This window comes from Ochotona princeps, chromosome 9, assembly GCF_030435755.1.
Source record: "Ochotona princeps isolate mOchPri1 chromosome 9, mOchPri1.hap1, whole genome shotgun sequence".
NCBI lineage: Eukaryota > Metazoa > Chordata > Mammalia > Lagomorpha > Ochotonidae > Ochotona > Ochotona princeps.
In genome coordinates, this window is record NC_080840.1 from 38,638,575 (window position 1) to 38,645,316 (window position 6,742).

The window sequence follows — 6,742 nt, forward strand, 5'->3', positions numbered from 1 at the left end:
TCACATACTCTCCTGAAAGGGAAACTTTACGCAGAGTGGGAATGGTTTGTTTGGATTGGAGTCTAGTTAATCATCTGATAGCCGGACCTGCAAGAAGGAGGTATTGTGTTTTAATCATGGATACATTTGTGCCAGTGTTGTGGAACTTATGATGTGGAGCACGTTATACACTGAAGTGATATCTAATATAATTTTATGTTTGTGATATTATTTGATACCCAGAGGCAAACGTGGACTGCTCTTGAGATTGCAGCATATGCACTCCTCAGTCAGGCTTTCAGGAGTTTATATTATTTCCAAACATGTAATGTGATTGATTTCAGCAACATAATTTTAGGAAACATCTGCTACAATAAACACTTCTCACTGCTAGCCATTGTTGTCACTTGAGAATACACAGCAATATCTGGTAGGTTGCAAGCTTTCATGATAGTCTAAACTTGAGAAAGTTGGTCTAATATTTGTATCTGATAGAATTTGCCTGATAATTCTATTTGTGCCAAGAACCAAAACTGTGAACTTAAATTTCTCTTATTGGTGTATAAAAATGAAATGGAAATTTGCTTTAATACTTGTTTCTTAAAAGTAGACAGGGGCCTATGTTGTGACATAGCAGGTTAAGTGGCAGTCTGTGATTCTGATATCCCATTTGGGCACTGGTTTGTGCTTGCTGCTCCATTTCTAATCCACCTTCCTGCCAATGACCTGAGAAAACAGCCAAAGACAATCCAAGTGGTTGGGTACCTATAACCCATGTGGGAGACCAGCAGAAGCTCTTTATTCCTGGCTTTGCCCTGGTCCGACTTTGCCTGTATTGGCTATATTAAGAGTGAACCAGTAAATGAAAGATTCTCTCTTTCTCTCTCTCTTTCTCTTTTTTCCCCTGTGTGTGTGTGTGTGTGTGTGTGTGTGTATGCACTTGTGTGTGTCTCTCTCTCTCTCTCTCTCTGTGACTCTAGCAAGTGAATAAATAAATCATTAGTAAATAAACACATCAATAAATCCTTATACGGCACTCACATATGATTCTTGTTCTTGGGCTTCTGTTTGTCTTCTGATGTTAGGTTGATGCAACCTGGGCTCGGTATACTATATTCCTTGCTTAAATCTATGTACCGCAGCACCCAATCATCTCATCCATGCTGTTAGTTTTAAACATCATGCTGATTTGACAGTAGACAGAAGTTGCCTCCCAGCCCCAGCTTTGGCCTCTGTACTGTCATACAGATGAGTGTTTTCATCTCCATTTGATTGTCTAAAGGGCATTTCAGACTTAACTGGATAACCAAAACCCCTGGTCTCTACATTTTAATATCCAATCTATCAGATTGGGTATATTCTGAATCTAATTAATCCTTTCTAGTCAATGATATCACATCAGAGGCACTCTTGCTTTCTGAAAAATCCTTTACTCCCAAATCTCAAAGAATATTTTCTCTGCTCTATCTTCAAAGTAAAAAACAAGCAAAAAAACAAACAACAAACCCCAGATCAAGCAAACAAAAACCTGATCTCTACCATGGAATTTCTTATCCCACCATCCCACAGAGATTTGCAGACTTCCTAATTCAGATCACTGTTAACATTTTTTATGGAAGTTCACAGGATTTTGGAAGTAAAAATAGCAGCAGAAGTTCTGAATTATAGCAGTCATTCCAATAACTAGCTCTCACATGGACTCATTGGAAAATCTTGTTCCTTCCTGGTCTGTGTTCGGTGATTTATGGATTCTGACTTGGTAATGAAAAGGTAATTTTCCCAATACTACTTAAGGATTTGAAAATTCTTATTTGTAAACTGATTTATTTTTCCAAACTTTGTCTTATTGTTTCAATGTTTTGACAGACTGTCATTTGTGTAAATTATTGAGTCATCAGTATTGACTGCTAAAATGATAGGTGGGGAAACCTAAAGCGCTGGGGTTACTACACAGTTATAGTAAAAGTTGGGAAGGAAAAAATGCCTTCAACAGCTTACATATGAATTGTTTTCATACAAGAATGTTCTTTATTGTGGCTCTTCAAAGAATTCTAAAGTGTTTCATTTTTTCCTTTGAGTTTTGATGAAATATTCATTCAACGCTCTGATGAGCCTCAATGAAGGCTTGAGAATTGTGGACACTGAGCTTTCATAAATATTCATTGAAAACCTATAAACAATCCACCCCTTGTATGAAAAATTTAGTTAATTAGGAGTTTAAATACCTTTTTAAACGTAAACCCACTGCAAGTGAAAGAGTGAGCTTTGTTATATGTTCTCCAAACACATACAAGATTTTATTTTGTAAAATAACATTACTATGCTTGCACTCAATGCATGTGTTGATAACATAAATCACCACAGAGAGAATGTGCTAATTCTGTTAGCAGCTTTAAATAAAACCTCAGATCAAAGATATTTCGGTGATAACTTCAAAGATTCTTCACAAAAGGACTGCACGCACCATGAAAAGCTGCTACAAAGATGAACAGTATTTTAATGATCAAAGGAAGTTAGTTTTAATGAAGTTCACTGAAGAAAACCTTTCAAGTCCTCTAATATGATAATGTACTTGAGTGACCCAACTCCCCCTGGGGTTTTGCTAAGAAAGGTTGAAGATAGTTCATGATCCTTCACAGATGTCTAATGTACAATTAGAGATTCAGTTACAAGTAAAAGAAGAACACTAATTGGGTTAAATTGGTAACAAGTAATAGAATATGTGTTGATTCTCAAAAGCATGCAATAATTTTAGGTTTCCTACCTATGTTACTTGGAAGGATATTTAAATGTAAAGGCTCTATTTTCACACGAAGAAATAAAATGTAGGAGGATACAGGTTGTTTTTCTTATCTCAGAATATTTAGAAAAAATCCAGACTCAAGTGGGCTAACTCCCGAATGTTCTCATCAAGTACAAGGGAAAGTTATACATTGCGGGAATTAAATGCAAGGAAATTTGTCATGTTTTACGTGATTGACTCAAAATAAAGTTAAACCTGGAGCTTCTGGTTCCCAAATTTCTCTCCTGAAGTTGACATTTTCCTACAAAGAAGATTAGCAATTTTGATTGAGTGGTATATTATGCAGCATATATTTCAATGATTTATGATTTACATTTGGTATTGATACATCCTTTTGTTGCAGTAGGGTCCTCATCTGAGGGGGGGTTGACAGCAGGGAAAGAACTCTAAATCCATGCTTGTATCATCTTGAACATAAAAGGAGAAAAAGGTGAGTTGGCTTTAGGTATTGAATGCATATTGAATGTGCAATCAAATAAAGTATGTACTCTGAATGCTAATATGACAAAGATTGACACATTTTATTTTCCCTGGCTCAGTATTGTACAGTTGGCATATTGCTTGTGATGGGATATTTTAAAAGTTACTTCAGTTAGAAAGTTGTGGTCTATCATGAAAGAAGGGTCATACAAAAAAGACAGTTTGTCTTCTTTGTGTAGTAAGGAGCTGGAGAGAAACATTCACTCCAGATTGCCCTTATGCTAACAAGTTGATTGCATCAGTTCTAGACGGAACCTCATGCTGCATCACCAAAGTATTCTGCACACATAGTCCTTCTGGTTTATTTCTAGAGTTGCTCTTCGTAAAATATCTCCACTCACTGCACCACAGCACCTGAAGGGAAGGTGCTCTCATACTGTATTACACATGTAGGCCTTGCACATGTAGAGTGGGCAGGAACAGTGTGCTGACAGAACAACTTCAGCAATGGCTCTGAAATGACTGTCCCCTGTAAGAGTTGTGTTTGCCTCACCATTCTTTAATATAGATGAAAATAGTGCAAAAAAAAAATGCAAGCTCTTTTTGGTGCCTCAAGAATATTTCAAGGTATGCACAAAAATGTGCCTTGGAAACTATCTGAACATCATTAGCCTAGTCCTTCCTCAAAGGCACTCAAGTACAAGTAATACATTGAAGAATGGGGATGCATAGCCAGAATGAGGGCTTCTTAACAAAAGCGCCAAATTGGAGTTGATCATCCAGGGTTAGAATCATCATTACCAACTGCTTATTAGGAGATACAAGACTCATGTTACTAATGAGCTTTGGACCGAGCACTTGTACTATCCATTGGCCAAAGACCATGCATGTTATCCCCTAATGTAAAACTTGACTAGAGTCAGTGAACTACCATATTGGCCATTGCCTTATGCCAAAAAATGTTTCTTCCCTAAACACTTTCCCTCCATAGTCAAGATAGTAAAATTTTAAAATATTGTATCTCAAGAGAAATAACTGTCATTGTTTCTACTTTTAAAATATGTGAGTTTAACTAGCTGAACCATGTAAAAACCAGCTGCATCCTATAAATGACGGTGGACCTAACAATATCCCTGGTTGAAGAGAAGTGTAGGAAAAGACAGAAGTTTTCTGATGCCTTCTCCCAATGGTGTCACACAGAATACGTTTACTTCCCTCAGAGAAAATATGGGACAACATGTGAAAAATGTTGCTCATCAGAGAAATGCCTTTGAGTCTAGAATTTTGTTGGTGGGCTTGCGGGTCTGCCAGGTAGGTACACAGCATCTGCACAATTGACCTCCCTGAAGTGCCAGACTGCCTGATACCATACTTTCCTTAATATACGCTTAATATAGTAAATAGTTGAATGGTGTGGCTCAAGGTTTTCATAATGAAACCCCTTCTGAGTCACAATGCGACAGGAGTTTAATTCCCAAGAGCCAAGCCAAGGCCAGTCATAAAGACAGGCCTTTCTTGAGGGTAATTCTTTCCCCATATCAGGTACTGAAAAATCACCAGGGTAAAGATTTGAGCCAGTCCCCAGGTAAACCAGAAGAAGTGAATGAGAGGAAAGTACAGCTGTTCTGGCTAGGACTGGGAGATGGTATTCTTGGTGGTCTGAAGTCCAGCAGCAGTGATAGGAAGGACACTTCATTCCACTCACCTTCCTCTTGGAAGTTTTGCCACACAGTAAACCTTATCATGTCCCAAAGAGATGTTTCTAAACAGGATGAATTTGCCCTGTGAAAAGGTAGGTTTGATTAAAGCAAGCATGGGCTGAGCGGCACCTGGCAGTGTTGTCCACAGTCCCCCACTCCCTGATGAGAGCTCAACTGAGATGAGCTCTTTGTAGTCCAGCTTCTCACTGCTCAGTTCTGCTTCCCTTATTTGCTGCTGCTGCTTTTGTTTGGAGAGAAGCCTCCAGCAATTCTAAAGGTGAATTTGTCTGTTTTTCAGGGAACATGGCTAAGATACCCACAGTTAGATAATCAGATAGCTTCTGTAGGTCAAAGATTAGGATCTGAGACACATCAAAGAGCTTTCTCACACTGAGCTTGGGGATTTGGGGGGAAATGGAAGTAATTTTGATGGGGGGAGGAAAATGGTGCTCAGAAGTTGATTCAATATTAAGAGAAATTATATTTTCTCAAAAACTATCAGTCCTGGGCTCGGCAGCGTGGCCTGGTGGCTAAGGTCCTCGCCTTGATCCCATATGGCCGCTGGTTCTAATCCCGGCAGCTCCACTTCCTCTCTATCTCTCCTCCTCTCAGTATATCTGACTTTGTAATAAAAATAAAATAAAGAAAAAACTATCAGTCCTTCTATACTTTAACAGGCACTATGGAAGAGGTGATAGACACATAATACATTTCCATGTGATCTGTTAAAGAATTTCAAAATTGCTGTAACATTGACTAGCTCAAGTGTCTAACTCAGCAGCACGGAATTCACAAGCCCAAACACTGATGAGGATAATTATGCATATTTATCTATGCTCAAAATCATAAAAGGAGAAAATTAAAGTGGAATCTTTTCAGCTGTGACAAATTTATTACTTAAGTATATTTGATTATCTACATATCTCAGTAGTTATAGGGAAAATGTTTTTGATGACATAATTGTCTACTCACAAGAATCTGAATCCAAACCTGCAGGAAGAAAAAGTTGGTAATAAAAAAGGAGAATGCTGAATGTGTTTTTATGTGTTTTTGCTTCTTTGTTTTCCTATGCCAGGAAACCCATAGCTTCCCAATAAGTGAAGTATCATGGATACTTCCAGCTAGGTTTTATAAGTGGTAAAGAGATAATCTGTAAAGGGCACAGAGAATTCAGACCGAGGTTTGCAGAGGGTTGATCAACAATGGTGCTTTTACACTGAGATTGGTGTTTGGTGATGGGGTCAAGGTGATATGATGCAGAGGATGAAACCTGGGGCTGATTTTTCTTTTAATATTTGCATTTTTGCATGCTTGACAATGGACCCATTGTACCTTCCAATTGTAACAGCAATATGAAGATGTCAATTAACTTAATTGCCTTTGGCTTTAAGGGGAATCAGGAAAAAATGGCAGAAGAGCAATAACTATAGATTAAACAATGTAATTAGGGACATGTTTTGGGATTAAAGATGCTGCAAGTGGACCAAGTGCACCTGTTTGAACACAGGCCATGGAACATGCAGGTTCCATCAGCCTTTACTCTTTAGCAGCTTCTGAAGACACATTTTATTGTAGGGGAATATAATACCCTTTAAGCTCTCACTACGAAAGCCAAAGGTGATTTTGATGGTCAGAGTGCAGGCTAAGCTATGCTGGCAATAAATACACAATACAGTGGCTAAAAGCACAATGCATTTCATGCTTATCCTCTAGTCCCCAGGTGGTACAGATGTCCTCACAGTGTGGCTTCCATGATGGCTTCAGTTGTTAACATCTTTTCAACCAGTAAAGAATAAGGGCAAGTCAAATGGTTTTGTCACTAAGGAGATGAATTTGAAAT